The 21,327-nt window shown below is 47.2% G+C and overlaps 1 protein-coding gene across 6 annotated transcripts in view; it reads left to right on the top strand.

Moving 5' to 3' along the window:
- Positions 1–12,824: 12,824 nt before the first annotated feature.
- Positions 12,825–21,327, top strand: part of BCOR (BCL6 corepressor) — an 82,193-nt gene continuing 73,690 nt past the window's right edge. For 5 of the 6 annotated variants that reach the window (XM_088144764.1, XM_088144769.1, XM_088144770.1 and 2 more), the window contains exon 1: positions 12,825–13,330. The gene's annotated coding sequence lies outside the window, so the exon portion shown is untranslated. Of the gene's footprint in view, positions 13,331–14,039; positions 14,177–21,327 lie in introns of those variants that run through there. The other variant, XM_088144766.1, reaches the window with a different exon arrangement.

Raw genomic sequence — 21,327 nt, forward strand, 5'->3', positions numbered from 1 at the left:
AGTTGCCTTCTGGGGAGGGGTGTGCGTGTGTGTAGTCTTAGAAATGCAAAGAGTGGCAACACCTATGCAAAAGGATGGAGGAAGGGAAGAGCGTTTCGGTGCTTTGGGGAGGGAATGTTAAAAGCAGTGGCCCCAGGGAAGGTTGGATTTGCTGCTGATTGTCGGCTGCCCCATGGGAAAAGGATTAATAGTTTGCAGATTGATGCTTGCTGCTCCTCGGAAAAGGGGTTTTCTGGAGAGACATTGGCTGCCCTCGTAATAAAAGGGTGTGTTGCGTTTAGCTACCTGCCCTAGGGAAATGAGATTGGCGAAGACTCTTTGTGTGCTGCATGCGCTGCTGGATGGCCCCGTTGGAAAAGAGGCAGCCACCGGCGTCGGGAATGTTTGGCAGAGACTTGTCAGAGGGGATTTGATGTGCGTTATGCTGGGGGAGGTGTCGGGCTGCGCTTCGCCTGTTGGGATTTCAGAGGGGAGGTAGGAGAGACATCTCCTGTTTCTAATAAAGGAATCGGCTTTTATGGAAGGATAAACGCAGGCAACTGAAGACGTGTGGGCTGCAGCCGCCGAACTTCTAGCTGCTAATCTTACTGCCAAGATGAAAACCTTTTCCGATCCTTTGAAAGACGACAGAAGCCTGACATACACGGTGGCGGCAGCCTCAGAAATACACGCTCCCCTGTCCTCTACGTAGAGCATTTCTCGTGCCCTCCCAACTTCTGAGGGGATCAAATGAGCAAAGGGAAACAACGAGGCACAACCCCTCCTAACAGTTCCGGCTTTGGGGGATTGCCAAGTTTTCTTTGACTTAGGGGAACTCTGGGGATGACTCATCATGCACCAGGGTGAGGTTTACAAGGGCTTTCTTTTCTTGTCACCTGCAGTTGCTGACCCCGTTGGCTCCAAGGAAAGAGCTGCGACAGGCGGCTTCTGAGAAGGCCTAGCTAGAGCCCCAGTCTGGCTCCTGGGAAATTCCCCTGCGAGTACCAAGAGAAAGCCACCCAGGGCCAAGAAGGCGAATGAGCTGAGAGGGGGAGGGAGATTTTCTTCCGGCCTGGGGCCTTGAAGTCCAGGATTGCAAACCTACCCGCAGTGTCTTGGGGATAAATGCCAGCATGCCTAATGTCCTCTTCTGCGAACCTTTGAGCCTTCTTTTGACTTCTGGCAAAAGTTTGGTAACTTTTGCTTCTCTGCAGATTATAAGCTGTTGTGTCAGCAGCTCAAACATGGGGTTAAAAAACAAATAACTTACCATGCTGCTAAATGCTTTTAAGATGCAAGCTACAGTCTGGCCAATAGATCTGACTCAGTAGTGCATTCCATGGACTTTTAAGTATACCAGGGTCATTGTGGCTCTGTCCAATGCTTTGGTGACCAGCCTAGGCACGATTACTGAAACCACTCTATCCAGATGCTTAAGTATGAATCTAAGGCACATTTACTTCAACATAGTCATATTTAATATATCAAGTTTTTCTTCAGTGTCAGTATGCCTGTCTGGCTGAGAAAGATGTCCTAGTTCTGACCTCTCTTTGTTATTTAGTTTTCTATATATTAGATGAATCTAGTTTTATGTAAAGGTTCTTGTAAGGGTGTATCCCTCAGTTGCCTTAAATGTGCTGAATTCAGAATTTCAGAGGCTTCTGCTGTTGTGTAGCTTGCAAGATTTAAGTGTTTCAACTACATTTCATCAGGGGCTGTTCCCAGCAAGGGTATTGTTGCAATGGGCTGTAATCTACAAATGCAATAAATATATTTGCCTGGAGGTGCTGTGTTTTTACTTGCATCTCATACTTGTAGCTTATAGAAATACTGAGGAAATAGATGTGATTATGTAAAATTTAGAAACTGTAACATTTTGAACTAAGGAATGCTACCTCTGACACAACCTTCGATGGCCATGCTTGCATGACACCCTGAACCACAAACTGGCCAAATACATTTTAGCTAATATGTCACTTAATGATGTTTAAGAGCATCCTGCAAACTCAGAAAGTTGAACTAACTGTATTTAGCTTGTCTGTGGGTATACCTGCAAATACAGATTGTGAAATGATTTTTCCTGCATAGGGTGATGATGTACAGTTCTTAGTAGCCTTATAAATTACCTTTGTCTGTGAAAGGAAGGTTAGTTGCAGTCTATCTGGAACTGCTTTGTCAGCTCTGAGAACTGATTAACTGAAGTGATATCACTGGCTCCATTGAGAAGCATTTTCTCCAATGAGTGATCAGGCGACAGGGAAACATCTGTTTAATCCATGATAGTTACACATAGGCAAATCATTTATCTGTGCTGCAATTCTGCAGTTTTAAAATAAATAAGAAATCTGTATGAAACCAATGTACCCCCATCCCCTGGCAGATCAAACTGGCAGAATTTCTCAAAGTTAGATCACCTTGCTTACCCTACTGCAGCTTTCTTCAACCAGATATCCTCCAGGAACATTGGACAGTACCTCCTATCATTCACAGCCAGTAGATCATTGGTCATGAAGTTGTGAATTATGGGAGTCACTATTCAGAGGGCACCAGGTTGGGGAAACATACTCTATAATTACTTCTGCCTTTTGAAGCAAGCAAAGTTTACGCATTTATGTGTGTGTCTTGGTCCCCACACACAGTTGCAACCACCCGAGTGTAGAATTAGAACCCAACGGGCTTTCCTTTAAAATAATTTAGTCTCATCCAGCAAGTTAGTCAGGTTGAAAAGCAGCCTCAGGGTGGACCTCTGAGATTTGCTGCAGTTGTTCCTCTTGCTTTGTCCCAACTTAGGTTTTTCTCTCTCTTGTCTTCTGAAAATTTAAGGAAACAAGTATGTCTGTTTAGTTGCTGTTCTTTCATGGGGTGGCCTATTAAACCCCAGCTGAGGTGAAGATGAGGGAAAACAAAGAGGACTCCTAGCTCTCATTCTACAGAAGGCAGCCTAATGTCTAGTGTGTGTTTCCTTTGAACATCTTTCCTTTGCAAGGTGGTCCTGACAGCAGAATTACCTGCCTAGTTCCAGTAAAGCCATCACATATGTGAGATGGGCAGCTATATAAACTGAACAAACAAACATATAAATAAAGCCAGTAAGACAGCTACCCTTCCCCCCCTTTTTTGCAGCTGCTGTACTAGGAGCAGGGCTAATATGCCTCTCTGTGTTGCAGAGATCCGGAGCCTGGATTAACAAATCCTTGTAATTTCATTACTGTCTAACGTGAGCAATTGGAGCCTGCAATAGACTGGGCAGAGAGGAAATGGGTGCCATTTGGCTTGACTGGGATTAGCCCAGGCAGAAAGAAGTTAGCAGATTTAAAGAGTCTCCCCTGCATTTTTGAGACTGATGCTTTCCTGAAAAACAAGAGTGTTTGCAAACTGATCGGTCTGTTAAATTTATAGTTCAGATGCAGACCAGAAAAAAACTGAGTTTAGCTGAATATGCACCTAGACGTATCCATTGGAGTTCAATGAGATTCCCAGTTTAGGTATCTGCATACTGGGGAGGCTGTTTTCAGACTGACGTAGAATTAAAATCTCAGAACCAAACTCTCTTTGGTTTTACTTACAAAAACAAGCAATCAGGCAGCCCTCTGGACAATTTCATTTCTCAGGCCTACAAACAAGGTTTTCTGTTTAAATGCTGAACCCATTTCAGTCTTTTTCCTGTTTTGTGTCTTGAAATATTGGCATTCACAGGGGAGGCATTCCTGGTGTTAGAAAGTTTTCAGTGACGTTTTGTGCTTTGCCAGAAGCTCTTGCTTGTGATCTGTGTAACTTCAAGAAGCCAGGGAATCCTTTGTTGGATGCCTCTCAGTCATTGAAAAAAAATTTTTTTTGTCTTTTTCCTTTTCTGTTAAAAACACATGCTCTAAAACTCCCAAGACTTTCCCCAATTCACACCATTTCTTCAGCCCAGCTCTAAGAATTCGCATTGTCATTTCCTCTGCCTGGTGCTGTGAAAGCTCTCCAGCCTGAACGGAAAAGCAGCTGTCTCATACTAACTACTGGGCCACAAGAACTCTCCAGCACTGTGTGCGCTACCTCAAACTGGGGTTCTGGCTTGGCATCTTGTGTGCTTCTAGTTTGCAACAGGGAGGAACCCACAGTAGCTCTGAGACTGCCACCATGGTGGCTCTAAAGCCCCAACCCCAGGAAAAAGAGGATTGCTGCTTTTGGAGTAGAAAGAGGCAGAAAAAGACTCACCACTTGTATCCAATCATTAAAGCCAAAGCTGGTGTTGGCTGCAAGATTGTGGCTTTCCCCCCTTTCCCAGCATTGTAGTACACTTTAGCAGAGAAGCAGCCCAATGGCTGGTATCCAGAGCTTGCTGTTCAAAACTGAGTTACCAACCTGTACCTTGACCATACCACCTTGGATGCTGAATGGGAGGGGGGCACTTTTGGGGATGACCAAAAACTGTGCCCTCCCATTACCTTTGCCCTGTTCCTGACACTGGTTTTCCAGATGCAGCAGACAAGAGGCTTGTATGGAAGGTCATAGAACCTATATCCCTTACGTGCAGTCTGAAGTCTAGCTATGCCATTACCCCAGGCTGCAGTAAGGGGAAACTGTTACTTCTGCCCCTCAGGTTGTCTGCATTCTTGCAGGCTTGGATGTGAATGTCTGAATTGGTCTGTCAATTTGTTTCAAGGGATTTATAGCCAAATGGCACTCAAGCTTGCTTGGATTAAAATGCCTTGATTAGAATGCCTGAGCCTTAACCAGGTTAAGATACTTCTTTCCCCATTTAGGTGCCATTCAACTGTCTTTGGGCTTCTGTGCTACAATTCCCAGCATGGGGGTTACTTGTTCGAAATCCTGGAAGTTGTAGTTTCAGTATGTGGGGAAGGTACTAGATAGATGACATCTGAAGGATAATTTTAATTTACTCAGGTATCCATAATAAATAAAGGATGCACAAGGCATGCATATCATAATATAAAATGAAGTGATATAAAGCCTGTCCACATTACTGTTGAAATGATACAAAGCCTCTCCACATTACTGTTATTTTGGCCCAGCAATGGTTATAGGACTCTACATGCTATAGATCACTAATGCAAAAAATAACCTTATTCACATCCAAAATTCCAAGTCAAAATGAGCCTGGCTTACTTCTCTGGGAACCATTCCTGTCTTTATTCAGACCTGTAGCTTTTAGGTGAAGAATCCATAAAATATTTGGATCCTGAATCTAAGTAGTCTCGCTAAACTGGATTAATTGGATGGGAGAAAGTGACAAAAAGGGAAAAATGATGAAAATCACTGGACACATTTATTCAAGCACTCTTGTGTATTCATCCAAACACAGTCTCAGAGAATTTGGGAAGTATTATTTCCTAACTCAAACTACATGGGGTTGGTCTAAATAAGTTATATCAGATATGCTTTTATATAAACACGGTTAGAAACTGGTCCTTGCCCTAAGATCTGACAATTTACAGCTTTTCTAAGAGATTCTGTTTCATTTGTTTCTAGTGGAGGTGGGACATCTATTATTTGGGTTGGTCAATGGAAATGGAGCCTTGTGCTATGGGATTGTGAGGAGAAAGTCAGGAAGTTTGAGGGTGTGACTGATTTGCCTCCTCTTCATCTGTCCTCTCTTGCTTGCTTGCCTCACCAGTTCTCCCTTACAAGCCAGCTGTCTCTTCTGAGAGCTAAGAGAACTGAACAAGGTTGCAGAGAGTAGCCCTTTCAGAGCTTGTCACCAATGCTCTGTGATTGGTTGTCAGAGCAGCAAGAGGCTAGACTCCCCTTTCACACCATCAGGCATGTCACTGGCTTCCCTTTTCCTGCTGTACCCCAGGAATGACAGGCAGCTCAACCTTCTGCTCTGTTGCAAAGGGCAGCTCTTAGTGAGTCCCCTTGGAAACTCTCCCAGGATTTCCAGGCCCAACATGCAAGCAGTCAAACTGGCTAGGCTATAAACAGCTACTAATGGCCAGAGTTCAACTGCAACAGTTCTGGCAGGGCCTGATGTAGGTGCTTAAAATAATAAATAAATATTTCCTTCTGGAGGATTATCTTTTCAGTTAACCAAAGTAATTTCATTGTTGGTTCTCAAGTTGGTGTGTTCTGAAAACATTTGTATGCCACACATGGTAAAGGCAGATGATATTAAATGGTCCAAAATGGCAGTAAACTCTTCTCATTATATTAAGATGCATTGCTTCATTGCCTTCATTTCACTCACTGCTCACCACCTATTCAGTGGGTAAATTCCTGACTTCTGCCCCAAAGCCTTGCCTTGAATATGCAACCAGGTTCCCATTCAAAGTATATTTGCTCTGAAGGAGAAATAAGGGACCTGGGCCTCTCCCACCATCTCAGATGTTGCTGATTATATCTCCCAGCCATGTAAGCAAGAAGCTGTATTTGGTGGCTCACAATGTCCTTACCTGTGCTTTAAAATAAGTAGTGTTGATTTTTCAAGTATACATTATCCATTTTAAAAATTTCCAGTTTATTATTCATTTATTATATACAAGTTGGTTTATGATCATGTTGACAGAATTTGTTAAATTGATTTAAAGAAAAAAAATACATCAAATCCTTTTCTCACTGAGGTGGAGTTCTCACCAGGGACAGATGAGGTAATAAACCTATATCAGAACAATATCACTTTATACTACAGGTGGAGTCTCATATATTCCAACAACATCTCTATGTAATGAGGGGTGTTTCTTGCAATCTCTTCAGCATTTAATTATTTATTTTGTTTGGGGTTGTTAATTTGAAGTGACAGGGGGCAAGTTATCAAATGTGTCCTGAAGTGGCATTGTCAGGAGAGTGCTGCACCTCATCTATTGTTTTTACAACTGGACCAGAGATAGGAGGAATAGTATGAGAGAAAACTATAGTACTCCCATCTAGATACAGTAGATCACCATTGTTCACTAACAACTTTTCCACTGATCTGGAGGTTGCTTCTGTCTGGAACAGAGATAATGGCTACTTTCTGAATAGTGAACTGTGGAGCAGAATTATGGTAGATACTCCTTTACTAAATGGGAGGCACCTATGTGGTGGAAATAAATAGCACATTCCCATCCACTTGGCTATGGATGATTGGTATTGTAGTCCATCTGATTGCCATGCACTCCGCTGAGAATTGTAATTCAATAATATTTGGAGGCCTCTTGGGTACAATAGTTACTCTTCAACAGTCCATGAAGAAGGATATGTGGATCTTTTGGATCTTTTGCCCCCTTTCAACACATCACAGCTGAATGAATTCACTGGTATACAATCTTTGTGGCCTCCATGCTGCATCTGCCAGCCTGCATCTGAACCTAGGGGCATACACACCCTCTCTTACTCATATGCTCACAAAGACACAAACTCTCCCTTCCTCCCTCCCTCCGGTGTGTGTGTGTGCACACGCCTTTGAGTCAGTGTTGACTCCTGGTGATTACCTGGATGAGTCCCTGCAGTTTTCTCAGCATGATTTTGGAAATGGTTTGCCATTGCCTTCTTCCTAGGGCTGAGAGTGACTGGCCCAAGGTCACCTGGCTGGCTTTGTCTCTAAAGTGGCACTAGAATATTGTCTCTCAGTTTCTAGCCCCTCTCTCTCTCTCTCTCTCTCTCACACACACACACACACACAAAATTCTCAGTGATTTCCATGTCCTCCACTGGGTGGAAAGACTCAAGGAGAAATTTTGCTTTCCCTAAGCCTAACCATGGCAAGACAGAATATATATATATATATTTAAAAATGAATAGAATCTTCTTAAATTTACACCAGAGCTGAACTGCACTGGTAAGTTCTACAAATGATATATACATGATCATATATTCACCAAAGCAGAACTTTTTTTTTTTTGACAGGCCAGCTCGGTCCTATTTTTGTTTTTTCAATGTTAAGGTTTCAGAGATAGAGAGGCCTTCTGAGTTCTCTCTCACTTGCCGGCTGTGTGTGTGTGTGTGTGTGAGTGACATGCCTGACTGAAACATGTTCTTTCCTGTCTAGTGACTGTACCAGCATTTTGTGTATATACCACTATGGACGCCAGCTGATGTGTCCAGTAGAACTGTAACCACTGAGAGTTTTTAATCCTTTCTGCACTATTCCTAGTTGGGTCTACTCAGAAGCAACACCCATTAATTACCCAGGAGCCTGCTTCCAAGTCAGTTCATTTAGGATTACAGTCCAAGCATGTGACTTTCTAAAATAAAACACAATACCTGTTAAAACATGGCTCTGCATTTGGGTGGATGTCTCAGTGTGTTGTAGTTTGTAACAGAAAATGTTGCTACCACAAAATTTGGTTACTCTGTGCAGCAAAGGCATAACACAAGAAACCGGAAGACTGGTTGGGAAAATACAGTAAATGGAATTCTAGATTGCTGCATAAGGAATTCTAGCTAGTGCAGCCAGGTGTGTGTGTGTGTTTTAAATAAACAGCAATTTCAACGTCTTTTATTTTCCTGATGGTGAAATCAGGCGTGCAAGACTGATCATATCTGCTGTATAAGGCCAAGCCAAGGTGGCCTTGTTTTGCTATTCAGATTTCTACACTCCCATTAAACCAGGCTCCCAGGAAGCGACAGCAGCAGCTTGATTTAAGGCACACTCAAGGAGGGCCATTCAGAGCTCAGAATTGCGTTGAGTTATTTGTAGTTTTTTTCCTCGGCGCTGCGCGTCTTCGTAGCTGAGCAGAGCGCTAATGAATTTAATCCCAGCGACACCCTTAGGAAGGAGAAAAGGACTGAGTCACGGGCGGACGTTGATCAGGCCCCGGGCCTCCAGCACGGCAAGGCCTTCTTGATTGATTACGTGCCTTGGTACGAGACCAACCTCCTGCTTTCTGAGGCAGAGGCATTGTTGCCCAGAAAAAGGGCAGCGAACGACCACGTGGAGTTAAGAAATAGGAGCTCTGTGAATCCGTTGCCTGGCCAGACCAGCTAGGGGAAGCGAGGCGAAAGCGGCCGCAGCTTCGAGATCCCATTCCCCTTTTGGCCAGCCCTTAGCAGCAGCAGCGTTTTCGAGAGGTTATTCAACGCTCAGGGTACCTACTACGGCAGTGCTGGGAGTGAACCTCTCCCTCGCTACCTTTCGATAGACACCACCCGGAGCGCCGCTGTCTCCAGCTCGCTCTCGAGTTTTTTTCCCGAGTGCAGCACAACCGCCTGATCTCCAGGTCAGCTCCCCGAGGATGGGCGAGAGAGGGAGGGCCTGGCGATCGCGACTTCAGTTCCTTCGTCCGTATCTCCCTCGGCGGAGACTCCACTCAGCCAAACACCGCGGAGAAGGGGAGAGGCGGCGAAACACCCACCAAGGCCGCGGCTGGGCCGCTGGGGAGGCTGAGGATTTGCAGTCTAAGGAAATCCTGAAGGGAGAATGAGGGGAGGGGAAAAGCCCAGCGCACGCAAAGGAGGGGAAGAAAACCAACTTGCCAAGGTTTCCGCTAAGAGCGTGGCTGCGAAGGCCTCTGTGCGATGAGGAGCGATGGAAGAGTGCAGTCCCCGTAGGCAGCCCCACACGAGAACTCGGTGAATCAAGGGTGCGATTGGAACCAAGCGGTCTGGGTTCAGTCAGGAGCGTGGGACACCTCCCCCACGATTGCCAGGAAGTTTATCTTTAAGAGGGTCGGATCATAGTCCTCTGACAACTCCAGTTCGTTTAAGGCTACAGCCTCACACTAGATAATGAGTGATAAAATATGCTTCAGAAAGTTTGAAAAGAACAACACTGGAAGGATTTAAATATGGAAATAATTAACTTTACCAGCTAAGTCTGGTGACTCCGAAAAGGAAGGCGAAGTAGAAGTCTTAACAAGAAGTTCTTTCTCCCCCCCCATTTTATTTTTTGCTACAGAATAAACACAAACCTCTACCCCAACCCTCAGTTTTCAGCTGTGTCTATATCCCCTGTGCGTTCAGCCTAATAACATTTAATGTCTACAATAGTTCTAAAATGACTTTATAAAAAACAGAATTACAGTGTAATAGGCCACGAGTCCTTGTGCTCCTTATCGGAGATATGGAAAAAAATGTGTGCAACATTTTTAGACACATTAACTCAGGACCACAGAACAAGACTGAATTGACCCCAAATCAGATTTTGAGGAAAATATTTCCAAAGCATTTCCAGCGGAGGCAAGGTGCTTCATTTAAAACTTGTTCCCTTCCCGCTTTTTGTTGTTTCTGTCAGCTGTTTAAAAAGCTCAAGAGCTTGTGTGTGCACCCAAGGTTTCAGGTTACAAACGTAGGTATTTTTCACTCCTTCTTTGAGATAAAAAAGGAGGTAGGTCCTGCCCTTCCTTCTTTTCTATAAAGGTGCAACCTAAAATCAGAAACCATATGAAATGCTTTCTGAGCAGAAAGCTGTTCAAAGGAGCTCCTATTTTCCTTTAAGCACAAGAGATTTGCATGATTAGAAAAGGAAACTTCAGAGGTGTTCTGGCATATTGAGTAAGCCATATTTTAGACTAGGAAAATGTTGCTAGGATTCAGGTTTAAACGTGCTTTCTTTTTTCCCACAGATTCCTGGACTTCACGATGACAAACAGGCTGATCATAGTTTTTCTGGAGTTCTGTGTACTGGATCTTCTTTCCTCTCCTTGTTTACCTTGGTGTAAACAGCTTATACGCACATTTAAAGACTGGGGTGAAAGCGGGCGTGATATAATTACCACTGTAGTGGGTGATAATAAAATTCCATTCATTTTCACCGGGCTGGTTTATGGTACCTTCCCCCACTTGCTCCTTTTCATAGCCATTAGCAAGACCTGTCCAATTGGAAGCAGGTCCCAAGGAATTTAATGTGACTTCCTGAAAAGCATGTTTAGGTCCACAGTTCTCTTACACAGCTAGTGGGAAGTTTCTCAAGCAAGGATCGGAAGTAAGAATCGGAGACAGACAGACAGACAGATACTGCTCAGGTTTCTTATGAATCCAAACCCATAATGCTCAGTGGGGCTTGCTCCAAAGCATATACATATAGAGTGCCGTCATAGTTAGCAATCCCTATTGTGCCTTTCCTCACTAGAGATCTATCTCATCATCCAGCCATAGTTGTCGCGATATAAAGCCTGTTTTCATTGCTAGCGTATCGGTCAAGGACTGATTGGTTGACACGATAGATAAATCTCTATAGTGAGGAACGGTGCTACCCTACTCCTGTGATAAATGGCCACGGAATGCGCGCGCACCCCCCACTTCTTGAGGTACAGAGTTATTTCCTGTAGATTGCGTCTTGTGAATTCCAGCCACCGCTGAAATGCAGTAAAGAACCACGAGCTGCGAGCGGAAGAACCGAATAAGCGAGCATCAGTCAAGATGGGCGTCGCGAACCCGACATTCACCAGCTGACCTACTAAGTCAAAAATACCACTCGCAGCCGATACGCCAAAGGACCAGCGTCCCAGCGATCCGAATTGTATTGAGGGAAGCCGGCGTGCGAAGCAGACGCCGAGCACGACTTCCCGCTCCCCGCGATTTCCACGTCACATACAAACGTGTTTGGGAATTTCAGAGACAGCAACCGAGCGTTGCCTTTCAGAAATCAAACGAAGGGAAGCCGTTTGTTATTCCGGAAAGTAGCTGCTGAAAAACGAATGTTTCCCATTACAACAGAAAGGCTCGGGGCGACGGGGCGGGGGCGGAAAGACAGAGCATCCCACGGTGGGACAAAAATAGCGAATAGGGAAGACGAGCCAAATGAAGAGCTGTGGGTGCAGGGCCGATTAACAAAACGCGGGAGGAGGGAGACACTCGAGGAGAACGACGGTTTGTATGCTTCTGGAGAAGCGAGATAATGGAAAATGGTTCGTTTGGAGGGAGACTTAAGTACAGGTTGGAAGGAAGGCAAAGCACCACGTCGTTCTCTTAAAAAAAGGAGGTCTTGAGAGGCATTTCCGTGGGGGGAGGGGAGAGCGTTGGTCAGAGAAGACGGAAAGTGCAGGGGGGGGGGCAAATGGGAAAGGGGTACACTGTGCATGACAATAGAGCGCGTGGGAGGGGAGGGGGAGACAAAGAAACAGTCCTTCTGGGACTCTCGGGGATGTGAGAGTAGAAGGAAAAACGTGGCGGGCCGGAGAATGGTCTCACCTGGAGGGGGAAAAGAAACGGCGGGAGGCTAGGAGGCAGCTGCTCCCTTAGCAAGGAGAACAAGGATGCCTTCTGAGGCGTGGGCACTTTTTCCTCGCCGTTGAGAAGGCTGAGGGGTGGCTGCGAGCGGCCCAGAAAGGTGCTGAGAAGGCGGGGAGGCCCATCCTGAGGCGAAGAAGCGCCCGCACTGGGGGGTAGAGGCGTTCTGCTGGGGCGAAAAGGCAAGGCAGCCCGGTCGGTGAGCGCGGCGGTCTAGCGCTGGTGTCTGGCTGCGCCTGCCGCTGGGGCTTTGACAGCTTGGCGAAGCGGAGGGAGAGGAGCTTTATGGTAATTGCGGCTCTCCACTGGCCTTCTGGGTAGCGAGCCGAGCCGAGCAGGGAGTCTGGAAGGGGGCGGGAGACTTTCCTTTTCAACCTCTCTTGGTCAAAAGGAGAGCGGAGTCTCCTCAGGACGCCCTCAGGCGAAGAAGCAGGCAGGGCGTGTGGAAAAGGGGGGCTTGCGGAGACCAGCTCAGTCAGCCAAGAGAGAGAGAACGAGAAGCCAGGAAACCGGGGGGGGGGAGAACTGGAGGAGGAGGAATCAATTAAGAAGAGAAAGCGAAGAGCCTTGGAACAAGAAAAAAGCGAGGCACTCGGGAGTGAGGGGAAAGAGATTCGCTGGGAGAGCACGGCGGCGGCTTTGCTGCTGCCTCTGCTTCTGCTGGCGGTGGCTCCCTGAGTGCTAAGCCCACGGGGGGAGGAGAGAGAGAAGGGGGCGGGGAGGAGGAGGAGGCGGTGCGGGGGGGGGGGAGACAGCGTGCAGCAGACGGAGTCCGCTCTCCCAGCGGCAAGGTGAGGAAGAGCGGCTTTCCCGGTGGATTAAATCCCCAGAGCCAGCCCAGCCACACACACGCACACTCACAGCCGCCGCCAGGACACGGGCTCTCCAAAGGGAGGGGGAAAGGAGCCTGTAGTCGCCGCCAAGAGCTGCCGAGATCAGCCCCGAGAAGCCACAGCAGCAACATGGCGTTACTAAAGCGGAGCCGGAGAGCAACCAGAGGGAGCCCGGCGGGCTGTTGAACTCAGCCGAGGGAAACGCCGGCATTCGGCCTCTCTCTCCGCCCACGCTGCCCCACCTGCTTCTGGCTAGTTCCGCCGGGGCCAGCTCGTCAGTCTCTGGGGCAGCTCCGGCCTCTCGCCTCCGAGGTCGGCAAACTTTTCTCACCCGCCTAGAAAACGGACGCGGCTGGCTCGGAAAGGGACAGACGACGGCAGCGCTGGACTGTGTGTTCCCGGCTGCGTCTCGAGCGGAGACTAAGGTCAGTGCTCTTCCCACTGAATGCTCCTCGCGTTTCGCGGAAGCGCCGCGGCGGGCAAGGGACCCAAGGGACCCCGAGCCCGACTCGTCCGAAGTATCTGTCTCCTCGCTTAGACTTCTCGGCTTGGGCAAAGGCTAGACCAAGGCTCGGCGTTCTTTTCCTTCCACCCCAGGTGTGGCTGGGGTACGTGTGAAGGTGCGCACGAAAGAGAAAAAAAGACAGCGCGCGCCTTACTGGGAGCTTGCCTTTCTAATGCTGGGATTGTTGCCAGAATGTATTTCAACTTGAAAGGATCCGGGCTTCCAGGAGGAAGGCGGAATCGAGAAGACAGAGGTTAGCAAGTCCAGCGGTCACAGCCTGGATGTGCTTTGGCTGAAAATTGCGGGTGGGGTGCTCCGGAGGCGGCTGTGTCGTGCGGGCTGGCTAGAAGTTTGGAAGCAGTTGGGCTGTGAAGCAGTGCGGGGCGGGGAGGGGGGACGGTGGAGAGACGAGAAAAGAGAAGCTGCCGGTCGCGGTCTGTCTGCTCCAGCAGGAAGGGGGGGGGGAAGGGAGGCAGAGCTTAGAGCGTCTCGCTCTCTTTTATCTTTCCGATTTGGAAAGGGCTGTAAAAGCCCCACCTCTGGCAGCCGCCACTTTTCGGCTCCCAAGGGGAAAGGGGAGAGTGGGTGGAGGGGAAAAAGGCTCAGAGTTCGATCGAGGAAGCTCAGGGCCCCGGGAAGTGTTGCTGGAAAGCCTCTTGGCTCGTCCTTATGGCTCGCCGGGCAGCGGAGTAAAAAGATGAGTGCCAGGAACGGAAGAGCGATGTGTGATTGAGAGAAAAGACTTCTGTATCTGTATCTCAGTGTGGTGGGTGTGCTTGTTTTTCCTAAGGGCTCTTTGAGAAGGCCTGTGGAGGTGGTGGGAGGTTTTTTCACCGGTGGTTTTTGAGGCCACTGGAGACGCGATTTGGCGGACTGGGCTGGGGATGTTCTAGAAATGGTACTCCGGTTCAAAGAATGTGTGTGGCGAGCGTGGGGTCTAACGTAACAGCTGGGGATTTCACGGGTCCGTTGCACCTTCCTTGTGGCTTCGGAGAGCTTGAAAAGTTGTCTGCTAGTCCGTGGGGCAGAGAAAGGGGCAGCAAGGCTCTTTGCAATCCCCCTCCCCCCATCCCTGTCAATTCCGGGGATGCCGGAGCACCGTGTCTGAGGCACGTAGTTCCTTTGCTTCTCGCCCAGCTGCTTCGGGGGCGATCTTTCACTTGCGACGCGTCGCTCGCCTTCCGCTTCTGGCGTGCTAGCTGCATCTCAGGCACACGAGAGCGAGGTATGTCGGTGGCTCTGGGAGGAGGGCTGGGTCGAGAGGAATGCCCTACCACCGCAGCAGGATTGTGGCCAAATATGTGCTTGTATTTTAATGGCGATCGCCCAGGAGCCTGTTTCCGCATTATTCTCCTAACGATCCTCCCTTTGGGGTTTCCGTCTGTTTCGAGGAAGCCCGTGGCTTTGCGTTTCCTTTCTCTGAAAAGGACGCTGGCGGAAGGCGACCTGTGCCGAGTCCAGCTCTGTCAAGGTTTTCTGAACTTTTCCCTGCTCCTGGCTCCTTGTGAAGGAGGCCCAGGGCAAAGGGCTCCCTGAGCAGGGCCCCTCGAAGACTATCTGCCAACCAAGATAAGGAGCGGGACTTCTCCCCTCCCCCCTTACGTGGGAGGACGCCAAACGCCCTTACAGCCTCTCTCTGGGGCACTGGAGACAGAGCCTACAGGTCAAAAGCAGCTGTCCTAGGGCATTAACATTCATCCTTGGCAAATGGGTCCCCTTGTCCCTCACGCGCCTATTTTCATGCTGCTACGCCCCATTTCTAACCACTATTTGTCATTTGCTTGCTCGCTCTCTATGGCAACTTCGTTTTGGAAATATTGTAGTCGCGCCGGCAGGCTTGTCCTGGGATGCGATGCCCTCAAGATAGGGATAATAACCCTCAAACCATTTCCCTTATAGAAGAGCAGTGGAACTGCTCCAGCCTAAAGAGGACCAGGAGAATTGTGCTCACTCTCAGTTCTCCCCTTGCACCCACCCTTTACAAACTGTGTATGCGTTTGCGTGGATGACCTGAAAGGTGGTCGGTTTGTTTTCTCGTGAACAAGGGAACAAAACCCTTAACTGATTTTAAGAGGTTAATCTTTTTCCTCCCTCACCCTCTCTCGAGCTTGGCTTAAACTCAGGAGAGTTCTCAGAATTGGTAATTGCGAGTTTCTTCGAAGTATCCTTGACAAAGAGTGGTGCAAGCCACTCTAGGTTCCCCACCCGTGGCAGAATTTGCCCTCTAGTTCGCACCGTGGAAACTATCTTGTTTCGAAGTAGGGATGGTGAGCCCAAGAACATTGGATCTGTGGGCCAAGCCCTTTCGAGGCTATGATTAGACTTCCCGGTGCCTGGGAGGCCTAGATTCTAGTCTAGTCTTTCCCACTTCACTAACTAGCTGTATTATATCTGAATGAGCCCAGCCTTCTCCCCGTTCGGTTGCGGAATAGGAACAGAAATGTGTGGTGCGTCTCTGGCGAGTGTTAAAAAAAGAGCAGGCAAAGATCCCATTTGTCCGGTACGAAGGTGGACATTTTCTAACATTCTGAATGGTCTTTGGGGGCTGGCAAGGCGGACAATTTCTTTAATCCTCGTCGGTTTCTCGAAGGTGAGATACAGCAATCCAGAGAAAGAGAAGGAGGTTTTTCCCCCGGTATTGTTTCGGCCGCCTATGATAGATGGGTCTAGACAGCCGTTCAGGCTCCCTCCGAGCGAAAAAACCGGAGCCTGAAAGGGAGTGTTGGGGAGACCCAGAGGAAAAGGTCACCACGATATTCGGTGCTTGAGGATGGGTGTTGTTAACCCTTCACGGGTCAGAGCCCTTACTCGATTTTTGTGCGTTAAGGGAATAGGCTTCAGGTTAGTCAGCTGCTACGATCCTGTGCCTACTTTAGGGCAGACCGTGGTGCAACCCTTGGGTTGCTCACCCCTGTTGTTATCTAAATGCCTCGTAAAGATCAGTTTCCCACTCCTTTTCAAGGCGAGTGCCAGAATCTTCCGTTCCCAGAAGTTTCCTCTTGTTTGGGAACTCCGCTGAGCGCGCTTAACCCCGTGTCCTGGTGGTGCAGAGCCAGACAAATACAGAAGAACACAAGGCAAGCCAGACGTGGAGGAGGGAGGATCAAGCTGGAGAATAAGAGCTCGCTTTTCCCCAGGACGGAGGTGTGTGTGCGCGCGCGCTTGTGTATGACCTAAAAGGACAAAGCCGAGGCAGAGAGGAGCTCTCCGGGCAAAGATCTCTGAGCAAACAACCTTCGAAGCCGAATCCAGTTCTCTTCTTCAACAGCGGTGGTGGGTGGGGTTTGGAAAGTAGGGAAGCGCGTCAGTCAGGACTGACTTTGTTTCACACTGCTGGGCTGGGCTGGGCTGGGCTGGCCGACTGGCTTACTTGCTTATATTTGTTTCATACAAACGGAGCAAACCAGGCACAAACTTACCCACCGATGCCTTGAGGCGCGTTAGACTTGCCCGAAGTCTCAGAGGGTACATAGTGGTTCTGACTTTGCTAGCACGTCTCGGTTTATGTTTTTTTTTTCTGTGATCGGGGAAGGGGGAATGGGGTGACGAGGGCAGCGCCAAGCCACCTCGGAAGAATACAAACGCTCTTCCCTTCCGAGTAACCGTCCCCCCCGTCCTGCCTCGGGTCGCAGACCCTTCCTCAGCTCTGGGGAAAGCTGATTTGTGTTGGATTTGCCCTGCAGCGCGGATCAGCTTTTTTCTCTTTGTCTGGAGCTCAGACTCCCGGCGCTCCAGCCCTCTCTGGAAAGGTTCCCGACGAGGAGTCCACGCAGAGCCAAGCAGGCAGCTCGGCAGTTCTTTGCACGTCACATCTAAATACATCGGTAATTAGATGGAAGCACCGCCGGAAATGATAGATTGGCTGCATAGCTAATAGGGACGAGGACAAATAAAGCTTACAGCGCCTCTTCCCCCTCCCTTCCCCCGCCCCCGGATAAGTGGGCCCCTGGAAATCAAGCCCAAGATCTGGAGCGAGAACTGAAATTACACGTCCTCCGTTTTAGGGCTGTAATCAACCAAAGAGATGAGAGTCTCGGTTGCTCCCCTGCTGCAAACAGTTCTTGAACGTATTTGCTGCATGATGGTGGGAGGAGGGAACTCGGAGTCTTTTTAAAACCCTCCGGGTGTCTGCTAGCTAAATATATACACCTAGGAGAGAGGAAAGAGGCGGGGGTGGCGGGTGCGCGAGAAAAATCCGATCAGTTAATGGAACCTTGGTACCTGTCACTTCATTCCCCAAACTCGCACTGATGCCAGTTAAGCGCCCTTCTGGAGGTTAACGGGTGGATGTAGAGACGCAAGGGAAGACTCTCCTGGCTCTTAGGTGCAGAAACAATCCTATCTTAAATACTGGCATTTGGGGTGCAGCTATCCAAAGTGACGGGTGCCTCGATCCTAAAGGGCAGCCACTAGCCATGAGCACCATCAACTTCAGGGTTTGGGAGTGTCTGGAAGTTGTGGTTCTGCTGGCTTCTCGCTACTTTGGGCTGCTCAATTAGTCCCTTTCCTTCCAAAATAATTGTTCACTGTTTGCATTTGTACAGCGCTTGGCATGCTTTTTTCTCTAGAGAAATGTGGCAGCTGAAGTAGACTTACTAACAAGGAACATTCATTGACTTCATTGTGTTTAGAATAGCTCTTCCCTGCCCCCACCCACCCCTTTCGTGCTTCTGATGTAAAACTCACTGTTAACATTGCTGCAGGCTTCCTAGGCCCTATTCTAAGCAGAAGGGTTGAAAAGGAACCACTACCTGAGCATTATGATGCAGGGGTGTTTTTGGAGGGATTGTCTGTTCGAGAAAGTGTGGACAAATGCCATTTTAATACCTATTATTCGAGACATAATACCAATCAATTTCTTTTTTTGTGCATGTCGGTCATTAGAATCAAACAGAATAACAAGCTCTTCTGCAAATATATGTGAAACAAGTTGATTAAGCCTCGTCTTTCAGAATTAGTGGTTGAAGTATTCTCCATAGAGAACTCACCTCTCAGTCCAGCATAGGTGGTTTGGAAAAGGGTGTTCTAAACTACTTCAGGAAAGTTGTCTGTGATGAGGACAAATTAGACCAATGTCATGCTCCACCTGAGCTTAGAGGAAGGGTGGAGTATGGAGGTGGCAAATAAATGAACTTGCCTAGTAAGATTGCTTATCAGTCCTAAAGTACACACCCTCAGTGCTGAAATGGAAGTAGGGGGAATGTGGAGAACACAGATCAGGAACTTTTTTTCACAACAGGGTGTATTATGTTATCTAACCAAACATTAGGGTGTTCAATGATTCTTCCTGTTCTGGCCAGGGAATGAAGTACTAACTAGGCTTTCAAGTTGTACTCAGCCTTGTTATTAACTGGTGTAAAGGAAGCCACAGAATGGTCACAGAAAGACTATAAACTTATTTTCCTTTGATGGAGTTTCCACTTTACGTTGCAACAGTAGCAAGATTTATAGGACATTAATACACTCTCATTTCAGCTGATTTTTTCATTTTGGCTCTGTGCTTTGTAATTTGAACCTATAGATTGAGCTCATACTGCTGCTAAGCCATGCTTAATGCCTGGCTTGTTGAAAAAATTGCAACTGGCTAGGCTGGCTGCAATGCCGAGCCATAAACCATGGTTTACAAATCCAGTGGCTGAGTTGGTATAACACACCAAGCAATCACTTTATAGCTTAGCACACTGTGTGAACCCAGTCATAAACTCAGAAATATTGCTGAGTTTAATGAAGCTTACTTCCAGTAGAGGACATGTGGATTGTTCCTGGGGATACTCTTATGCACGCTGCTTTCAGTATCTGGCTGGGTGTTGTATCATTTCAACCATTGTGGTTGGTAAACACTGGATTATGTCTGGCCTTGTAACTTAAAATTATGGGATGCCAGCCAATTTATTCATTAAAGCATGGCTAAACATGCCATGATTTTGTCCAATGTGTGAACCCAGTTTGTGTGTGCCCTGTATGTTTATGCACTCAAAAATGGATCTTCATTGCCCTTTATAAGAGTTGATTTCAAGTACGTTCTATTTTTTAAATTCTGTGAGAATGGACTGTGTTGTTAAGTAGCTTGCCCAAGGCCACCTATACTGGGAGATGGGATTGGAAGAAGGGACTTTTGACTAGTTCGTCTAATTTCTTTATTCTGGAAACTAGGCTGCTGGGATTTTCTGGACTGGATTTATATGCAGCAAACCTATAGGAGCTGCTATTCTAATCTGACCACTAGTTCGATTTATAGCCATGTGTCTAAGCCACTTCATGTTCTGTCTTTTTAAAAAAGTGTAAGGAGAAAGGAAAAAAGAGTGGGCCTTTTTTCATCTCAATCTACCCCCTCCAGCAATCTAACTACTTAAATAGATCAAGCAGATTCCTTCCAGAGAGCCTGACTAACATCCTTTTGCTATATCAGAAGGGTGGGTGGGTTAGGGGACTGAATGCAAGGATCCCGTGTTGGACTGTGGAGCAGAGGCCTCATTTGCAGACAGGGGGAGTTCCCATATCCTCAAACAGTGCTGGCTGCATTTAATCCTTCTGTCCTTTCACCAAACAAGGCCAATAAGTGAGAATTTCTTTGAACTGACCTCTCTTTTCCTTAGCCCTGCTCAGCTATCGAGTCCTGAACCTTTAGCAAGCTGCTGAAGGGATCTTTCTAGGCAGAAGTTAATGAATGTTTCACAAGGGTTCCTCTGGCATGTGCAGTGCCTCTCTTAATGGATGAGCTGACTTATGGGCAGAAAGCAAAGAGGTCACCAGCTTGTAGGAGCTATTTCCTCCCCCCTCCCCCAAAATTACATTCTCTTTTCGGAGGAGCTTCCCCCCCCCCCCACATACACACATATTTGCTTGGTGTCCAAAACATTTTTAGCTTTCTTTCCTTTAAAACCAAATCATATAAAATCCTAATCACAGAGAAACTTATATAGGTTTTTGCCTTAAGCTTATGAATGAAGTATTGCAAGCCAGGGTGCAATGGTGATATCTTATTTCTTGGTCTTTATGCTTATACTGAAATTAATACATAAGCACACTCTGTGGAAGATGATCCTTCAACAGCACGAAATATAATTTTGTGATATGCAAGACAGTTTTGAGCATAATCTTATTATGCACCACAAGCTCCTGGTATTGTTCTGTAGAAGATGGACAATGATCAATTTACATTGACCTGGGGCTGGGTAAGCTTTTAGATGGTAATTGCCATATTGATTTGCATGCCAAAAAGAGGGAAATCTGCTAAAATTAAACACTGCAAGCTAAATTAAACTAAATTTAATGTCTAGGTACAAATACTAAAAGACTTGTTAACTCAGTCTGCTAGTCTTCAGTTTTCAGAACTATGAAACTTGGAGGAGGAAGTGGGTGGCTTCCATTGCCTTGAACATTATCCTGCACAACTCTAGAAAGTCCATAGTGATTCTATATGTGTGCTTGTGTATTAATTGAAAAGAAATACTGATGTGTCCTTTCTTCCATAAGACAAATGCTGGGTTTTAATTTGATAAGGCAATTAAAAAAGTAAAACACAGATTCTGGCAGCAGCAACAGCTTCCCTGGAAACTGGTTGTACAGAGTTGAGCGAAGTCAGTGGACCATACGGAAAGGGGGTGGGTTATAGTTCTGCGCTGTAGTACGTCTCCTCAGAAGAGAGTCTTCTGTACATTTTGTATTGCCCTAATTTAGTAGTGGCCAGACAATTCAGAAAAAGAAACTCATTTTCTCCCGCTTCTTGCACCTGTTTAGAACAGTCATACAAAATAATCTCCTGCAAGAGAGTCCACTCTTTGTATTGGAAGCCCTTTGCTTGCAAATGTTTCTTCTGAAGCATAATATTATGAAAACTCTCCCTCCTACCCCACAATGACAGTTTTTTTCAAAGAACTATGCATAGGATTGTGCCCTTTGTATTTAATTGCCTGG

This window comes from Python bivittatus, unplaced genomic scaffold, assembly GCF_059951505.1.
Source record: "Python bivittatus isolate LINGU-HERP-01145 unplaced genomic scaffold, Pbiv_v1 ctg000350_np1212, whole genome shotgun sequence".
In the NCBI taxonomy this organism is placed as follows: Eukaryota; Metazoa; Chordata; class Lepidosauria; order Squamata; family Pythonidae; genus Python; species Python bivittatus.